The sequence below is a fragment of the Hemitrygon akajei genome, chromosome 30 (assembly GCF_048418815.1).
Source record: "Hemitrygon akajei chromosome 30, sHemAka1.3, whole genome shotgun sequence".
In the NCBI taxonomy this organism is placed as follows: domain Eukaryota; kingdom Metazoa; phylum Chordata; class Chondrichthyes; order Myliobatiformes; family Dasyatidae; genus Hemitrygon; species Hemitrygon akajei.
Window position 1 is genome coordinate 41,760,989 of NC_133153.1, and position 19,436 is coordinate 41,780,424.

Below are 19,436 nucleotides of genomic sequence, written 5' to 3' on the forward strand. Positions count from 1 at the left end.
AGGAGAGAGGGGGTGAGAGGGGAACCAGAAAGGGGAATGGAAAAAGAGCAAAGTGGGAGGGGGGAGAATTTATCAGAATATGGAGAAATCGGTGTTTGTACCATCAGGTTGGAAGATACCCGGACAGAATATGAGGTGATCCTCCTGCACCTGGAGCTTGGCCTCGCTGTGGCAATACAGGCGGCCATGGACTGACAAGTGAAAATGGGAAGTTAAATTGAAATGGGGGCAGTGGACTGAGCGAAGGTGCTCTTCAAGGCTCAGAATGTGCTGCCTTGGATTAGTGCTGACTGTTGGAGACAGGAGTCTGGAGATTCTGGTTCCACAATAGTCTCAGCTAATCCCCAGGGTGACACTGAAGGAGAGCCGCACGCATTGATTTAGAGATACAGCGGGTAACTCGCCCTTCTGACCCAACGAGGCCTCGCTACCCAATCACACCCAGGTGACCAATTAACTTCCGAACCCAGACATCTTCGGAACGGGACAGGAAACCGGAGCACCCGGAGGAAACCCACGCGGTCATGGGGAGAACGTACAAACTCCCCACAGAGAGTGACAGGAATTAAACTCGGGTCATCGGTGCTGTAAAGTGTTCCGCTAACCACTATGTTACCGTGCCAACCCTAACCAAATTCGAAAACCTTCACCAATCTGCGTGTCATCCTTGCGTAGGAGTCATGCTAATCTTCTCGGTATCACTCCAACTTTAGTACATGTGCTGTCGAAATGGAGGGGCATCTCTGCACGTTTCCGTCTGCCCATTTACGTGAAAGCAGGATGTGCCATGGCATCTGTCTGTCTGATGAAGAGGCGGGGGGGAGCTCCTCGGTGTCCCAGCCAGTATTTATGCCCCATCTAATATCACTGAGAACATATACAGTAACCTGGCCCCCAACACATTGCTGTTATCATGCAAGCTGTGCTTCCCACATTCTAACACTGACTACTACACAGTGATGGCCACGGTTGTGGCTTGTTCTAATGTAACCACTTCCTGCAATTCTACCCGTGCTAGGAAATGTACTCATCAAACTCCTTCACTTAAGCAATGACAAGGATAAGCTCAAAGTTAAAAAAGAACTTATTATCAAAGTTCAGATATGTCACCGTATACAACCCAGAGATTCACTGTCTTGCTCAATAAGCTCACAGAGTAATAACCATAACAGAAGCAACCTTCAACCCTGTACACGCAAATCACTGCCTCTAATCTTTCCAGTCCACATCAAGGAAACAGAGCACAAATTGGGACACAGATTATTCCCAATGCTGCACCTTCTTGGTAAACTACCCTGCCTCACAGAAAGGTATCCAATGTGGGTGCATTATGGGTAACTGGCCCTCCCAGCCCAACGAGCCCACTCCGCGCAATTACACCTATGCGATCAATTACCCACCAACCTGTACGTCTTTGGAAAGTGGGAGGAAACTGGAGCACCTGGAGGAAACTCACACAGTCACAGGGAAAACATACAAACACCTTACAGGCAGCAGCGGGAAGTGAACCCGGGTCGCCGGCTACGTTAACCGCCGCACTGGCGCCACCCCCATCCGGCAGCTTTGTTCAACAAGAATCATTGTCCCTTAAACACGTGACCTCCCGTGGAATTGTTTGTTGCCAGTGTAGGGTCTAATGCACAGGAAAAAGTTCATCTGCAGTGTTTGTGTATGTGTGTTACAGAGAGAGTGAGTGAGTGAGAGAGTGAGAGAGAGTGTGAGAGAGAGTGAGAGAGGAGTGAGAGAGACAGAGTGAGAGAAAGTGAGAAAGAGAGTGAGAGAGCGAGAGTGAGAGAGCAGAGTGAGAGAGAGGGAGAGAGAGTAAAGGATTGAGAGAGGGGGTAGAGGAGGGGAGGGGAGAGGGAGAAGGGAGGGGGAGGGGAAGGGGGAGATGTCTCAGAGAACTTCACTTGTCTTCTCCACACACTTTCTCAGTCCCTTTTACTGGGTGTGCCCCTCCCTCTGCACGCCCCAGTGTGGAGACCGTGTGCTCGGAGACTCTCACTAACCGTGCTGGGTTGGGGTTTGAACAACATCCTGAATTCATGGCTCAGTAACAGCCACCACTGTGTCAGGAAGGGAAAGGGAAGTGTCTGAACTGCAACCATTTCTAACAAATACTGAATTATGGGTGCTACTTACTGTCATTGAGGAAATATTAATGAGTGAGTTGATTAAAAACAATTTATTTATTTCAGCTACAAGATGTTCTAGTTAATTATAGTACTGTGGATTTGTTTCCCTGGTAACCAATTAAAGATTTCCTAAATGTACTTTTATGTACTAGAGTGTATTCTTTTGGCTCCTTATAAGTGAATAATATCAGGAGACGCTATCTTTAGAAATCAGATGATTCCGGTACAATTCCACCATGGATATGCTCTAACTAAAGCTGCTAGGTCCTCTCTCAAGATCTGAAGTCCATCTCAAGTTCTTTTCCACGTGCAGACTATAAATGGATTTAAATGAAATTATTCTGGCGTAATTATTCCTATATTTGTTCAGCGTGTGTTAGATTGTTCCCACCTCGGTACTGATGTGACACGGAAGATCCTGTGTTGTCTGTTAGCCTCTGAGGTAAGCACTCCTGCCAGTGAGGCGGGGCACGGCGGCTGTGGTTGTACCTGGTGCTTTTGGTGCGGCCTGCTCTACCGTGAGACCTGATGTCGACTGGGGGACTGCATCGTCGAGCACCTTTGCTCCACCTGCCACAGAAGGCAGGGATTTCTTGGTGGTCGCCTATTTCAATTCTCCCTCCAATTCCCATTCTGACATGTCCGTCCATGGCCTCCTATACTGCCACGATAGAGACACTGTCAGGGTGGAGGAGCAACACGTCATATTCCGTCTGGGTAGCCTCCAACCTGATGGCATGAGCATTGATTTCTCCAACTTCTGGTAATTTCTCCCGCTCCCCTTCTCTCTTTTTCCATTCCCCATTCTGGCTCCCCTCTTACTCTTCTCACCTATCCATAACCTCCCTCTGGTACCCCTCCTCCTTCCCGTTCTCCCATGGTCCGCTCTCCTCTCTTAACAGAACCCTTCTTCTTCAGCCCTTTACCTCTTGCACCTATCACCTCCCAGCTTCTCACTTCATTTGCCCTCCCACACCCACCCACCTTCCCCCTCACCTGTCACCTGGCAAATTATACTCCTTTCCTACCCCCCCCCCCAACTTCTTATTCGGGCTTCTTCCCCCTTCCTTTCCAGTCCTGATGCAGAGTCTCAGCCGAAACATCGACTGTTTATTCTCCTCTATAGACGCTGCCTGACCTGCTGAGTTTCTGCAGCATTTTGTGTGTGATTATGGTTAATGCTGGAAATTCGAGAGTGTTGGGGTCAGAAGTGAGAGCAGTTGCTGAGGAGAAGGTTTCTTGGGAAGCTGGAAAGTCTGAAGATTATAGGAGCAGAATTAGGCCATCTGACCTATTGAGTCTGCACCGCCATTCAATCATGGCTGATCTTTTTTCCCTTCCTCAGCCCCACTCCCCGGCCTTCTCCCCGTAACCTTTGATGCCGTGTCCAATCAAGAACCTATCAAGCTCTGCCTTAAGTACACTCAACGACCTGGCTTCCTCCATAGCTGCCTGTGGTAATAAAATCCACAAACTCACCACCTCTTGGTAAAGATATTTTTCTGCATCTCTGCTTTAAATGGTTGCCCCTCTATCCTGAGGATGTGTCTTGTTGTCCTAGACTCCCCCACCATGGAACATATTCTTTCCACATCTACTCTGTCTAGGTCTTTCAACATTCCCCCACCCCCCCATCCTTCTAAATTCCAGCGAGTACAGACCCAGGGCTATCAAACATTACTCGTAAGATAACCCTTTCACTCCCAGAATTATCCTCATGAACCTCCTCTGAACTCTCCAATGCCAGCACATCTCTTCTTAGAAGAGGAACCCAAAACTGTTCACAGTATTCAAGGTGAGGCCTCACAAGTACCTTATAAAGCCTCAGCATCACAGCCCTGCTCTTGTATTCTAGAGTTCTTGAAATGAATGCTAACATTGCATTTGCCTTCCTCACCACTGACTACCTGCAAGTTAACCTTTAGGACTCCCAAGTCACTTTGCATCTCAGATTTTTGGATTTTCTCCCCATTTAGAAAATAGTCCGCACGTTTATTTGTACTACCCAAGTGCATGACCATACATTTTCCAATGTTGTATTTCATTTGCCATTTTCTTGCCCATTCTCCTAATCTGTTTGTCCTTCTGCAGCCTACCTGTTTCCTCAGCACTACCTGCCCCTCCACCAATCTTCAGATCATCTGCAAACTTGGCAACAAAGCCATCTATTCCATCATCTAAATCATTGACATACAACATAAAAAGAAGCGGTCCCAACACCAACCCCTGCGGAACACCACTAGTCACTGGCATCCAGTCAGAAAAGGATCCTTTTATTTCCACCCGCTGCCTCCTACCAATCAGCCAATGCTCTAACCATGTCAGTAACTTCCCTGAAATACCATGGGCTCTTAGTAAGTAGCCTCACATGTGGCACATTGTCAAAGGCCTTCTAAAAATCCAAATATACAACATCCACTGCATCCCCTCTATCTATCTATCCTACTTGTAATCTCCTCAAAGAATTCCAACAAGTTCGTCAGGCAAGATTTTCCCTCAAGGAAATCTTTCATTTCCTGTATCACCAAGTATTCCATAACCTCTTCCTTAACAATTGACTCCAACAACTTCCCAACCACTGAGGCTAGACTAACTGGTCTATAATTTCCTTTCTGCTGCCTCCCTCCTTTCTTAAAGAGTGGAGTGGCATTTATAATTTTCCAGTCCTCTGGCAGCATGTCTCAGTCCAATGATTTTTGAAAGATCATTACTAATGCCTCCACAATCCCTACCACTACCTCGCTCAGAACCCTAGGGTGCAGTTCATCAGGTCCGACTAACATATATACCCTTAGGCTTTATCAGCTTTTTGAGCACCTTCTCTCTTGTAACTGCACTCACTTCTCTTCCCTCACTCACACCCTTCAACATCTGGCACACTGTTACCGTCTTCCACAGTGAAGACTGATGCAAAATACTCATTTAGTTCACCTGCCATCTCCTTGTCCCCCGTTATTATTTCTCCAGCCTCATTTTCTCACAATCCTCTATCCATTCTCATCTCTCTTTAATTTTTTTTACATTCTTGTAAAAACCCTTTGCTATCCGCTTTAATATTGTTTGCTAGCTTGATTTCAAATTTCACCTTTTCCCTCCTAATGATTCTTCTAGTTGCCCTACTGTAGGCTTTTAAAAGCTTCCCAATCCTCTATCTTCCTGCTACTTTTTGCTTTGTTGTATTCACTCCCTTTTGCTTTTACATTAGCTTTGACTTCCCTTGTCAGCCATGGATGTCTATTTTGCCATTTGAGTATTTAGCTACTGAAGGTAGATAAGTCACCTGGACCAGATGGACTACACCCCAGGGTTCTTAAAGAAGTGGCTGAAGAGATTGTGGAAGCATTATCTATGATCTTTCAAGAATCACTAGATTCTGGAATGGTTCTGGAAGACTGGAAAATTGCAAATGTCACTCCACTCTTCAAGAAGGGAGAGAGGCAGAAGAAAGGAAATTACAGACCAGTTAGTCTGACCTCAGTGGTGGGAAAGACATTGGAGTCTAATTATTAAAGACAAGGTTTCAGGGTACTTGAAGGGACATGATAAAATAGCTAACATGGTTTCATTAAGGGAAAACTTGCCTGACAAATCTTTGAGGAAATAAAGATAGGCAAGATAGAAAAGGTGGATGTTATTCACTTGAAGTTTCAGAAGGCCTTTTTCAAGGTGCCACACACAAGCCTGCTTAACAAGATGGTATTATGGGAAAGTTACTTAGAGCATGGATAGTAGACTGGCTGATTGGCAGGAGGCAAAGAGTGAGAATAAAGTAAGGTTTTTCTGGTTGGCTGCCGGTGACAAGTGGTGTTCCGTAGGGGTTGGAGTTGGGACCGCTTCTTTTCACATTACATATCATTGATTTGGGCGAAGGAATTGATGGCTTTGTGGGTAAGTTTGCGGACAGTGCAAAGATAGGTGGAGGGGCAGGTAGTGTTGAGGGAGTAGGGAGACTGCAGCAGGACTAAGACAGATTGGAAGAATGGATAAAGAAGTGGCAGATGGAATGCAGTGTGGGGAGTGTTCGGTCGTGCACTTTGGTAGTAAAATAACTATTTTCTAAATGGGAAGAAAATTCATAAATCTGAGGTGCAGAGGGACTTGGGAGTACTTGCGCAGGATTCCCTAAAGGTTAATTTACAGGTTGAATTGGTGGTAAGGAAGGCAAATGCAATGTTAGCATTCATTTCGAGACGTAAAGCAAGGATGTAATGTTGAGGCTTTATAAGGCATGGGTCAGACCACACTTGAAGTACTGTGAGCAGTTTTGGGTCTCTTATCTAGGAAAAGATGTGCTGGCATTGGAGAGGGTCCCGAGGAGGTTTACGAGAATTATTCCAGGAATGAAAGGGTTAACAGGTGCCAAGTTTAGAAGAATGGGGGGGGGGGGGATCTCTCTGAAACCTATTGAACATTGAAAGGTCTGCATAGAGTGGACATGGGGAAGACGTTTCCTGTAGTGGGGAGTCCATGTTACATACTTATAATTGTTGATGTGGAAATAGTGAAGGCAGACTTTTCTGATACATGACTTTTGCTGCAAATTTTTATTTCCTGAAATTGTAATTACCTGCTTTTTATGCCCTCATATTACATTGCTGTTAGGAATTTCAGGCACACAATGATTACAAAAATTAACATTCTTAAAGAGTATAGGCCACATTGTTGCCAAGAATTGTATCTTTACAACTTCACAACGAAACAGCCTCATAATCGAGGGACGCCCATTTAGAACAGAGATGAGGAGAAATTCCTTTAGCCAGAGGGTGGTGAATTGGTGGAATTTGTTGCCGCAGGTGACTGTGGAGGCCAAGTCTTTGGATATATTTAAGGTTGACAGGTTCTTAATTAGTAAAGGCGTCAAAGTTTACTGGAGACGGCAGGAGAACGGTGTTGAGAGGGATAACAAATCAGTTATGATGGAATGAAGGAGCAGACTCGATGGGCTGAATGGCCTAATTCTGCCCCTATGTTTTATGGTCTTATGGGAAATCAGGTTCTGGAGCTGGGTCTGAGAAGTTAATCAGCTCTGGATGGGGTGCCAGGGACTTCCAGCTAAGCTGCTCCAAGAGTTCTTTTTCACTGTTTTGATCCTCCCGAACAATCTCAGAGAGAATGGGAGTTCTCCCTGGTACCTGCCCAAAGTTTAGAAACATAGAAAATAGGTGCAGGAGTAGGCCATTCGGCCCTTTGAGACTGCACCGCCATTCAGTATGATCATGGCTGATCATCCAACTCAGAACCCTGTACCTGCTTTCTCTCCATACCCCCCGATCCCTTTAGCCACAAGGGCCATATCTAACTTCCTCTTAAATATAGCCAATGAACCGGCCTCAACTGTTTCCTATGGCAGAGAATTCCACAGATTCACCACTCTCTGTGTGAAGAAGTTTTTCCTCATCTCGGTCCTAAAAGGCTTCCCCTTTATCCTTAAACTGTGACCCCTCGTTCTGGACTTCCCCAACATCGGAAACAATCTTCCTGCATCTAGCCTGTCCAATCCCTTTAGAATCTTAGTTTCAATAAGATCCCCCCTCAATCTTCTAAATTCCAGTGAGTATAAGCCTAGTCGATCCAGTCTTTCTTCATATGAAAGTCCTGCCATCCCAGGAATCAATCTGGTGAACCTTCTTTGTACTCCCTCTATGGCAAGAATGTCTTTCCTTGTTTACACCTCATACATCACTTGGGAAAGTGAGTTCAAGAGCTGCGTGGAAAGTCGCAACTCTATAAGACTCTGGTTAGACCACACTTGGAGTATTGTGCTCAGTTCTGGTCTCCTCATTATAGGAAGAACGTGAAACCTTTAGAGAGGGTGCAGAGGAGATTTACCAGGATGCTGCCTGGATTAGACAGCATGTCTTATGAGGAAAGGTTGAATGAGCTAGGACTTTTCTCTTCGGAGTGAATGAGGACAAGGGGTGACTTGTTAGAGATGTACAGGATGAAAGAAGGCATAGACAGAGTGGGCAGTCAGAGACTTTCCCCAGGGTGGAAATGGCTAATGTGAGGAGACACAATTTTAAGGTGATTGGATAAAAGTATAGGGGGATTTAGAGTTTAGCTTTCTTTACGAGAAAAAGTACACTGCCAAGAGTGATGGTAGAGGCAGGCACATTAAGGACATTTTTAGGAGACTCTGATATAGACACGTGAATGATAGAAAAATGGAGGGTTATATGGGAGGAAAGGGTTAATTTGATCTTGGAGTAGGTTAAAAGGTCAGCATAACATCATGGTTGTCCTGTTCTATGTTGTATTAATCTCAGACTTAGAAATGTCCTCCTTTTGATTAAAAAGAGACACTTTATATGGCACCTGACACACCATTTCGGGGTACTCCACTAAGCTTTTGAAGAACATTATAAACGCAGTCACTGTGATGTAGGAGTGGGTTTCAGGAGAGAACATTCCGGATACACCTACTACCAACTGTGAGACTGCACTTGCCATAACCGTTGATATCTGGCAGAGGATGCTGTGTATCTTGCTGGGGTCTATATAAAGATCGGGAGAGGGAGGGCGGGGAAACGAGGGCTGCAGGAATCCTGAGCTCTGTAATTACTGCAGATATGAACTGACAGTTACACAAAATGTTCACTCTATGTGTTTTTAAAAGCTCCATCATACAAAGCTAATTCTTCATAAATCGGATAAAGCATTGCTCAGTGGTGAGTGGCTGTTTCTCAGACGGAGCGAAGTTTGTCCTGATGTTCCTGGGTGCTCGGAATGAGGACCACGTATAAAGCTGGGATATGTTTGTCACCTGGTTTGGCAGAGACGGCAAGCCTTAAGTGCTTGCAGGAAGCCAAACGAAGGAATTGCACGAAGACAGGAACAAACTTCAGGGGGTCAGAGACAGACAGGAGAAGGTTGATAGAAATGCGAAATGACAGAAGGTCGTACTTATTTATTTATTTAGAGATAGCTGTCGGTCCTCCAAGCCGCACCACCAGCAACCCACTAATTTAAAGTTAACCTAATCACAGGACAATTTACAATGATCGTCTTTGGGCTATGAGAGGAAACTGGAGCACCCGGAGGAAACCCATATGTTCACATTCTTACAGAGGACACTGGAATTGAACTCTGAACTCCGACTCCCGAAGCTGGAAGAGGCTTGTGCGAACCACTACACTACCACAGGATACAGGAGTGGAGAGACCAGACGGTGTGTCTACATACTGTGTGAAAGGCTGATTGAGGAGGCTACTTAACCACATCCGTAAGACACAGGAGCAGAATTAGGCCATTTGGCCCATCAGGTCTGCTCTGCCGTTCCATCATGGCTGATTTATTATTCCTGTCAAATCCCATTCTCCTGCCTTCTCCCTGTAACCTTTGACACCCTTACTATTCAAGAATCTCTCAACCCCTGTTTTAAATATACCCAATGACTTGGCCTCCGCAGCCATCTGTGGCAATGAATTTCACAGATTCACCACCCGCTAGCAAAAAAAATTCCTCCTCATTACTGGTTGAAAGGGACATTCTTCTATTCTGAGACCATGCCCTCTGGTCCTAGACTCTCTCACTAATGAAAACAACTTCTCCATGTGCACTCCATGCGCCTTTCAATATTCGATAGGTTTCAATGAGATCTGCACCCCCACCCCCGCCACCATTCTCCTAAACTCCAGTGAGTACAAGCCCAGTATTAATTCCTTAAGGTTGTTATAGCCGGGGATGGTAATAGGGAGAAGCTCCCACTACTTATTAAATACTTCCAATGACGTGCACCTCAATAGCCTCTGACAACCAAATCCAGCTCCTGGCCTTCACGTGTAGACTAGCTACTAAGCCTGGTGGTACTGGCAGAGAAGGGGCAGAGGTGGGTTACCAGTGCCTCAGAACCAGTTGCTTTGGGATGATGAGGCCTGTCAACCATGGTTGGCGGTTCATCTAGGAGAAGCAAAACTCTGATCTCAAACCCCACTGTTGGGGAAGGCTTCAGGAGTAAATCCCAAGGGGAAAAACCGGAGCTGGAATCCCCAAGTTCAGCGCTGAATGGCAGCTCCTGCGACGCTGCTGGTACTGAACTGTATCGGTCTTTGCTGTTCATTTGGGTTCATCAGATACGTGGAGAGGGGGAGTCTGCTACATGGGCTACAGCTTGCTCTCCATATTGTACTGCCCTGGCTTGTGTATCTAGACAGCTAGGATGCAATATCTCACTCACTCACAGGCCCAGAGCCATCAAACGCTTCTCATACTGGACTCTCCGACGGTGGTGTCTGTAAAGAGGATGCTGTCCAAGTTGCATGCCATCTTGGACAATGTCTCCCATCCACTCCATAATGTACTGGTTAGGCACAGGAGTACATTCAGCCAGAGACTCATTCCACCGAGATGTAACACTGAGCGACATAGGAAGTCATTCCTGCCTGTGGCCATCAAACTTTACAACTCCTCCCTCGGAGTGTCAGACACCCTGAGCCAATAGGCTGGTCCTGGACTTATTTCCACTTGGCATGATTAACTTATTATTATTTAATTATTTATGGTTTTATATTGCTATATTTCTACACTATTCTTGGTTGGCGCGGCTGTAACAAAACCCAATTTCCCTCGGGATCAATAAAGTATGTCTGTCTGTCTGTATACATTAACCCCTTCATTCCCAGGATAATTCTCATAAACCTTCTCTACACCATCTCCAATAGCAATAGGTTACAGGAAGAAGGCAGGAGAATGGGATTTGGGAGGGATAATAAATTAGCTGGGTGATGGGGTGGGGATATGTCTCTACCAAAGGAGGTGTAAGGCACTCCTTCCCTCCGCTAGCCTTCAGGTCACCCTTGGTCAAGGTGTAGCACCTGATCAGGGTCATGTGAAGCCATGGGAGCAGGTGGTGGATGGTCGTATGAACAGCCGGTGCAGATCACAAGTCCTGGTTATGTGACCACTGACACCAGGCAGACAATTTCTGAAGAGTATTGAGAACAGCTGGGGTTACCCGTCTTGTAAAAACGTTGCCCAGAAGGCGGCAATGGCAAATCAGTTCTGTAGAAAATTTGCCAAGAACAGTCATGGTCATGGATAGAGAGAGCGAACCCATAAATAGCCTACGTCATATGGCACAGGACACAATGATGATGATGAATATATCTGTCATGATGGAATGGCAAATCATAAACACAGCAGATTCTGCAGATGCTGGATACCCAGAGCAACACACACAAAATGCTGGAAGAACTCAGCAGGTCAGGCAGCATCTATGAAAAAGAAAAAAAAAGTTGACATTTTAGGCTGAGTCTCTTCATCTGATGAATGGTCTTGGCCCGAAACATCGACTCTTCATTCCTTTTCATAGGTGCTGCCTGCAGAATTGTGTGTGGGCTGATGTAATGCAGAGCAGACGCAATGACCAGATGGTCTAATCCTGCTCCTGTTCTTATGGTCTGAGGCAGGGGCTCCCAACCTGGGGTCCATGGACCCCTCAGTTAATGGTAAGACTCTATGGCATAGGAAAGGTTGGAAACCCCTGTTCCTCTCCACCTTGAGCCTGTTGCTCATCCTGCACTGTAACTGTCACCTGGTAACCTGCCCTTCAGACGCCAAGGCCTTGGCTTTATTGACTTAGAGACGCAGCACAGAATGGACCCTTCCGGCCCTTCAAACCCCCCCCCCACCCCCCCAGCAACCCCTGACTCACACTAACCTAATCACAGGACAATTTACAATGGCCAATTAACCTAGTAACTGGCACGTATTTAGACTGCGGGAGGAAGCTGTAGAACCAGGAAAGAACCCACGCATTCCACGGGGAGGGAGACTCCTGACAGAGAACACCGGAAATGAACTCTGAACTCCGACGCCCTACGCTGTAATAGCGTCTTGCTAACGGTAACGCCAACGTGGTGCCGAATGTCTCTCCCTGTTCCCACTGGAACACTCTACTGAAGAACAGGAGGATAAGCACACAGCCTCGTGGTGCTCCTGTACTGGTGGAGGCTGTGGAGGAGACATTGCCAATCTGAACTGACTGGCAAGTGGTGGAACTGAGGAGGCAACTGCGCAAGGAGATATTGAGGCCACGGTCTTGCAGCTTGTAGATTAGTTTTGAGGGGACGAGGGTGTCCTCAGTCATCTGTCACTCCATGCCATGGGACACTGACCCCGCTCTGTCAAGGACGGTGTGGTAGCTGCCCGTGCATCAGCCTCCCCACATTAAACAAAGTCACTCTCAAGTGTTCTCCATTGAGGGAATCCACCCAGTTCTGTGGATCCCAGATCGGCCTCCACAGCCAGCTGAGGACCCACCAGTAGACAACCCCTCACGAGAACATCATACTCATCTCGAGTGTTTGCGCTACGAGGATATTAGGCCACTTTGAGATCAGGCTACAAGACTGCAAAAATATTTTGTTTTGAGAAACAGCAGTAACAGGCTCCACCAGCCCAAAGAGCCCTCTCTGCCCAATTACATGCACCCAACGGGTCCTATCAACTGACTGAAAGACACTGTTATCACCAGTGGATAATTTACCAGTTGTTGGGCTGTTCCAGATCAGAACTTAACCCTTCCATTTTGCAGATGGAGTGGCACTGGGGAACAAGTTCATCTTCCTCTCAAGCAACACCATTAAACTCTGAGGTTATTTATGGTTTATTACTTTCAGTCATCATTTATGTCAAAACAATCTCTTCCAGTGTTTGCTGTGACTTTTCTTTATATTGCAAACTTTATTTTATTTGCTTATTTAGAGATTCAGCACAGTAACAGACTCTTCAGTCTCGTCAAGGCTATGCCGCCCAATTACACCCAAACAGGAGACTGGCACTGTTATCGCCCACTGGATAATGTGATCAGAGATCAGGGACCAGGGATACAAGCCCAATCCATGCTGGATTCACTGACTTCATTTTAAAACCACTTGTTGGGTGTGTTCATGACAGATTTAAGGGTTTTTTGAGTTTTATTACATCGAAGCATACAGTGAAGTGGAAGGGAGTCCTCTTCCTCCTTTGCTTTCCAGTCCTGATGGAGGGTCTTGGCCCGAAACGTCAACTGTTTGTTAATTTCCACAGCTGCTGCCTGACCTGCTGAGTTCCTCCAGCGGTTTGTGTGCGTAACAGTGAAATGCATCATTTGCATCAACAACCAATACAATGCCGCCATACTTCCAGTGCCAACATATCATGCCCTCAACTCACAAGTCCTAACCCGTACGTCTCTGGACTGTGGGAGGAAACTGCAGCACCCGGAGGAAATCCATGTGGTCACGGGGAGAACGTACAAACTCATTACAGACAGGGAGGAGGTATAGAAGCCTGAAGACACCCACTCAGCTTTCAGGAAAAGCATCTTCTCCATCATCAGATTTCTGAATGAACAATGAACCCATGAACACTACCTCTATTTTTACCCTCCCTTCTTACATTACTTATTTAATATAATTTTCTTTTTTATATGTATTTTGTTGTAATTCAAAGTTTTTATTATTACTTATTTCCACGTACTGCTGCAACAAAACAACATGGTAGCATAGTGGTTAGCACAACACTTTACGATACAGGAGACGCAGGTTTAATTCCTGCCGCTGCCTGTAAGGAGTTTGTACATTCTCTCCGTGACTGCGTGGGTTTCCTCTGGATGCTCCGGTTTCCTCCCACGGTCCAAAGCCGTACCGGTTGGCAGGTTAATTGCCATTATAAAATGTCCCATGATTAGGCTCAGGTTTGCTGGATGGCTTGGATCAAAGGGCAGGAAAGACCTCTTCCGTCCTCATCTCGATTAAAAATAAAATTTCACAACTCGCCAGTGATTCTGATTCGGGGTTCTACAGAGTCTATTGGGTGCGTTGTCAAACATTCCGTCACCCTGAATAATGAAGGAATGACCCAGGTTCCTCCACGACAGGATTCACCTGATCTCTGGAGGTGATGGAGTCCCATCAGGAGTCTTTGGACCTTCTCGATCTGCAGGGGGAAGAAGTGATGTTGCTGTGATCTTACTGAGCTGCTACAGAAAATAGAACCAGGCGATTCTAGATTCAGCGAGGCTGTTGCTGTGCAGAGCCTCTATCCGTGCTTCACCATGGTAACGGGAATGACATGAATTTCACTGTACTGGATGTAATTAAAATAAACTATCCAGATTAACACTCTTGCCGCGGAGCCCTGGTTAATATCGATCTGCTGGCGCAGCAGTTACAAAATTCAAGTGACTGTGGGGGCAGGAATTTGAAAGTTTGGAGGATTAGTTAATGGTTTTTTGATGTCTGGTCTTCAGATTTGGTTATCACACGCACATCAAAACGTACAGTGAGGTGTGTCATTTGCGCTAACAAGTCACATCCGAGGGGCCAATGGCCCGGGTTCCGCCCGCCTGCAAGAAACTCCGAGCCTGGAACACACCAGCAGCTCAAACCCTCGACCTCACTGATCAGCCCGACATCTGATCTCCAAAAGCGGAACGCAGGCTTAGACTCTGGGCTGACTTCTAATTCCCCCATGTCCCTAAACTCTAACCTGGCCCCCAACTTCCCTCACTGCCCCAAAATCATCCCTGCAAACCTTAACGAAAACACACCTGGGCAGCGACCTCATTGGAGACCACAACTCAGTGCCATCTCAAATAGAAAAGTTCAGACACGTAGAACAGCAAAGGAGGCTCTTCATGACTGTAGAGGCTCGCTGACATTAGCCCCAGGGGCCTGGTCTTGCCCTCACAGTCCAACATCCTCCTGAGAGTCTTGTGTAATCAGATGTCTATTCTGCAGTGGCACTGCAGAACCTTTTCGTAATGTTTCCCATCCCTGCACACAGGCAGCAGCATCGACTGCAACACCCAGGGCCCAGGCTGGTCCGAGCTTGCCAGTGGAAAATGATCCAGAAGCTTAAGGATCTTCTGGACTGAACCAGCCAGATCCCATTGGAATAGCGGCTTGGCAGGTGGCAGCTCTGTTGTCTGAAACATAAATATCCTTCTTGAATCAGACAGGGAAAAGGTCCATGTTTACCCCCACTGGTATTAGCTTCTTGGTTTAGTTTTATTTAATTACAGATAGGTAGGTCCCCCTGTTACCACAGAGGAATTTGATCTCCCATCTTTGGATCAACATTCCAGAACCAGAGTGTTGTCCTGAGAAACCTGTCACCTCCAAGCTCCCACTGAAACCCAAGGAAGTAGAATCAGATTTAATGTCACTGGCGTCTGTTGTGAAATATTTTGTTTTGTACAGTGCTATATAATATTAAAAACCATAAATTACAGTAAGTATATATAAAAAAGAGAGAGAAAACAGTGAGGTAGTGTTCATGGGTTCATTGTCCATTCAGGAATTTGACAGTGGAGGGGAAGTTGAGTGTGTGTCTTCAGACTACAGGTAACAATGAGAAGACCGTCCAACGAGAGGGCAGAATTTTAAGATGATTGGAGAAGAGTATGGGGGGATTGTTCAAGGTAGTATTTTTACAGAGTGGTGGGTGCATAGAACACTCCGCTGGGGTGGTGGTAGAAGCTGGTCCATTAGGGACATTTAAGAAATGCTTCAATAGGTACATGGGTGAAAGAAAAATGAAGCTCTATGTGGGAGGAAAGGGGCAGATTATCTTGGAGTAGGTTAAAAAGTTGGCACACCAAGGGCCTGTACTGCACTGTAACATTGGCTGTTTCATTCCTGGTCTCCAAGCTGATAAAATATCCACTGACTGACAGTGGGGCTTTTCCCACACTTAGTAATAATAAGCTGAAACATAATTTACGATAGTAATAGCAAATGTCTGTTTACAGAGTAATCAGATTTTGAACATTATACAGTGATGATAAACGTATAAGGATTGGTGCGCTTATCACTGGATGAATTTTGTCATCTTGTTGCTGACTGCTTACAATGAGATTCAGTCATAACAAGAAAAACAAACTCGTCAGATGCGATAATTTCAGGGAGACAACAGTCTGTTCCAAGCATTAAACTGCTGGTATCAGAAAGTCACTTTATTCCGGTAAGGATTAAGACACTGAATATATTACAGTACCTGATAACACAACAAGAAACTAGACATTGCTTTACTGTTCAATGGTACCTGCTCTACCACAGGCTGTCATAAAGTACTTCACTATGATGTGATTGTAATGTTTGAAACGCAGGAGCCAATACGTGCACAGAAAGCTCCCACTACTTGGCAAACCTTCCCTGGTCTTCAACGTACTTGAGAAGGCAGATGGGGTTTCCAGTTCAGCTCAAAACAGCATCTCTACACGATGCTGGAGGAGGCACGTGTGTGAATGCAAATCCTTCGGTTTTGTTCTGTCAGGCATTGAGCTATAGAGTTATAGAGAACTACAGCAACAAAACAGGCCTTTTAGCCCATCTAGTTCATACCAAACTGCTAGTCTGCCATTGATCTGCACCTAGATCATAGCCCTCTTACCCCTCCCATGCATATACTTATCCAAAGTTCTCCTAAATGTTAAAATCGAACCTGCATCTACAACTTCCACTGGCAGCTCGTTCCACCCTCTGAGTGAAGGAGTTTCCCCTCAGATTCCTTTTGAATGTTTCGCTTTTCACCATAAGCCTCTAGTTCTCATCTCACTCAACTTGAGGGGAAAAAGCCTGCTTGCACTTACCCTATATATACCCCTCATAATTGTGTATAAATCTCCCCCCCATTCTCTTACACTCCAGGAAATAAAGTCCTAACCTATTCAACCTTTCCCTTTAACACAGTCCCAGCAACACCCTTGCAAGTTCTCTCTGTATGGCCCCAAACTGACGGGACTGAGTGGATCACGGCCAAAACACAACTTAAATTTTAAAGTAATACGTTGGGACTTTATTTTTAGATATTATTTTGATTTATGATTAGTTTTTCTAAATGGTAAAATCCCCAATGGCTTGGGAAGAATGGACAAAGAATTGAACATGGGAAAGGAACAATGTTGTGTGGATCTAATTAAAAAGGTAATCAAATGCCTGACTAAAGTAATCCGTTGCCCTACACAGTCCATCTCCCTCCATTCTCTGCACATTCATATGCCTAAGAGCCTATCATATTTGCCCCAACCATCACCCCTAGCAGAGCATTCCAGGTACTCACCACTCTCTGTGTCTGACACATCCCCTTTGAGCTTAACACACCCCCTCACCCCTGCCTCCCACCCTGAATTCAGGCCCCCGACCGATGAAATGTCTGGCATCTCTCTGCGGGCAAGCAGGCACAGTGACACCAAGAGCTGTTTCCACAGAGGGCTCCCATTATAACTGTGCCCAGAAACATGATTTTTTAAATATATTAACCAAAATAAACCTTATTCATAATAAAAAAAGATTTGCAAGAATAGACAGTGCAATGCCTTTACATTCCTACTTTGCAGATATGGTAGGAAAGCATTTTGCCATCTGTAAGTCTGTTAGTAAACCCTCTTCCTTATCTGTTGCACTTTCAGCCTGAAGGGCTTAAGTCACACCAATAGTGAAGGTATTACACATGATTGACAAGGTATAAGGTGCCAATTTAGTTGCTAATAAGGTTGGACCAGGCTGAGCTCCAATGTCACATCCAATGCCATGCACTGTCAACAACAACAGCAACTTGCATTTATTTTAAACACAAGAGATTCTGCAGCTACTGGAAATCCGAGCAACACACACAGACTGCTGGAGGAGCTCAGCAGGTCAGGTAGCATCTATGGAAAGGAATAAACAGATGACGTTTCGAGCCAAGAGCTTTAACCATAGAACCATAGAACACTACAGCACAGTACAGGCCCTTCAGCCCTCCATGTTGTGTCGACCCATATAATCCTTAAAAAAAGTACTAAACCCACACCACCCCATAACCCTCTATTTTTCTTTCATCCATGTGCCTGTCCAAGAGGCTCTTAAATACCCCTAATTATTTAGCTTCCACCACCATCCCTGGCAAGTTATTCCAGGCACTCACAACCTTCCGTGTAAAAAACTTACCCCTGATGTCTCCCCTAAACTTCCCTCCCTTAATTTTGTACATATGCCCTCTTGTGTTTGCTATTGGTGCCCTGGGAAACAGGTACTGACTATCCATCCTATCTATGCCTCTCATAATCTTGTAGACCTCTATCAAGTCCCCTCTCATTCTTCTACGCTCCAAAGAGAAAAGTCCCAGCTCTGCTAACCTTGCTTCATATGACTTGTTCTCCAATCCAGGCAACATCCTGGTAAATCTCCTCTGCACCCTCTCCATAGCTTCCACATCCTCCCTATAATGAGGTGACCAGAATTGAACACAGTACTCTAAGTGTGGTCTCACCAGAGATTCGTAGAGTTGGAACGTGACCTCTCTACTCTCTACAGGACTTATTTTGCGAAACCAGGGGACGTGAGAAGAGTGATTATCAAGCAAATGCAAACTTTGGTGAAGAGGCAGAGAACATGACAACACAGTCCACAATGTTGTGCTCACTTGTTAACCTACTCTAAGATCAATCTAACCCTTCCCTCCTACATTGATCACCATTTTTCTATCATTCATCTGCTTATCTTAAAGTCTCTTAAACGTTCCTAATGTATCTGACTCTACCACCACCCCGGTACGGTTTTCCATGCACCCACCAATCTCTCTGAAAAACCTGCCTCTGACCTCCCTCCAATCACCTTCAACTTATGCCCTCTTGTATTAGCCATTTCCACCGGGAAAAGTCTCTGGTTGTCCTCTTGATCTGTGCCTCGTATCTTATACACCTCCGTCAAGTCAGCTCTCAAAGAGAAAAACCTGAGCTTGCCCAACCATCCTCATAAGACAAACTCTCTAATCCAGACAGCATCCCGGTAAATCTCCTCTGCTCCCTCTATACTGACGTGACCAGAACTGAACACACTATTCCAAGTGTGGTTTAACCAGAGTTTTACAGAGCTGCAACATTACCTCACAGTTCTTGAAATTAATCCCCCGACTAATGAAGACCAACACACCATAAGCTTTCTTGACTACCCTATCAACTTGCACGGCAACTTTGAGGGACATATGGACATGAACCCCAAGGTTCCTCTGTTTCTCCACTCTGCCATTAACCCTTTACACTGCCTTCGTTCAACCTTCCAAAGTGAATCACGGGGAAAACGTACCGACACCTTACAGATAACGGTGGGAACCACTTTGTGACCATTCTGCCCAAATCATCCTCATGTAGGACACATAGAGCCTATTTCTACACACCAAATTCCCAAGAGAGCCAGTAATAGATACTACCGACAGACATTGCTGATTGCACAGTGACCTCCTCCTTTATACAAGACCACACGAGGCCAGTAGCATAAATATTTGTGGATAGTTGGACAAGGCTTTGCACTCACACGTGTAGTCCACTGCTTCATC

The 19,436-nt window shown here is 45.6% G+C and overlaps 1 protein-coding gene and 1 non-coding gene across 2 annotated transcripts in view; both read right to left on the reverse strand.

Moving 5' to 3' along the window:
- Nucleotides 1–19,436, reverse strand: part of rasgrf1 (Ras protein specific guanine nucleotide releasing factor 1) — a 116,708-nt gene that overhangs the window by 83,379 nt on the left and 13,893 nt on the right. The gene's annotated exons all lie outside the window — the stretch shown is intronic.
- On the reverse strand, nt 631–741 carry LOC140718951 (U6 spliceosomal RNA). Its single transcript, XR_012096840.1, has one exon. It is a non-coding gene; the product is annotated as a U6 spliceosomal RNA (small nuclear RNA).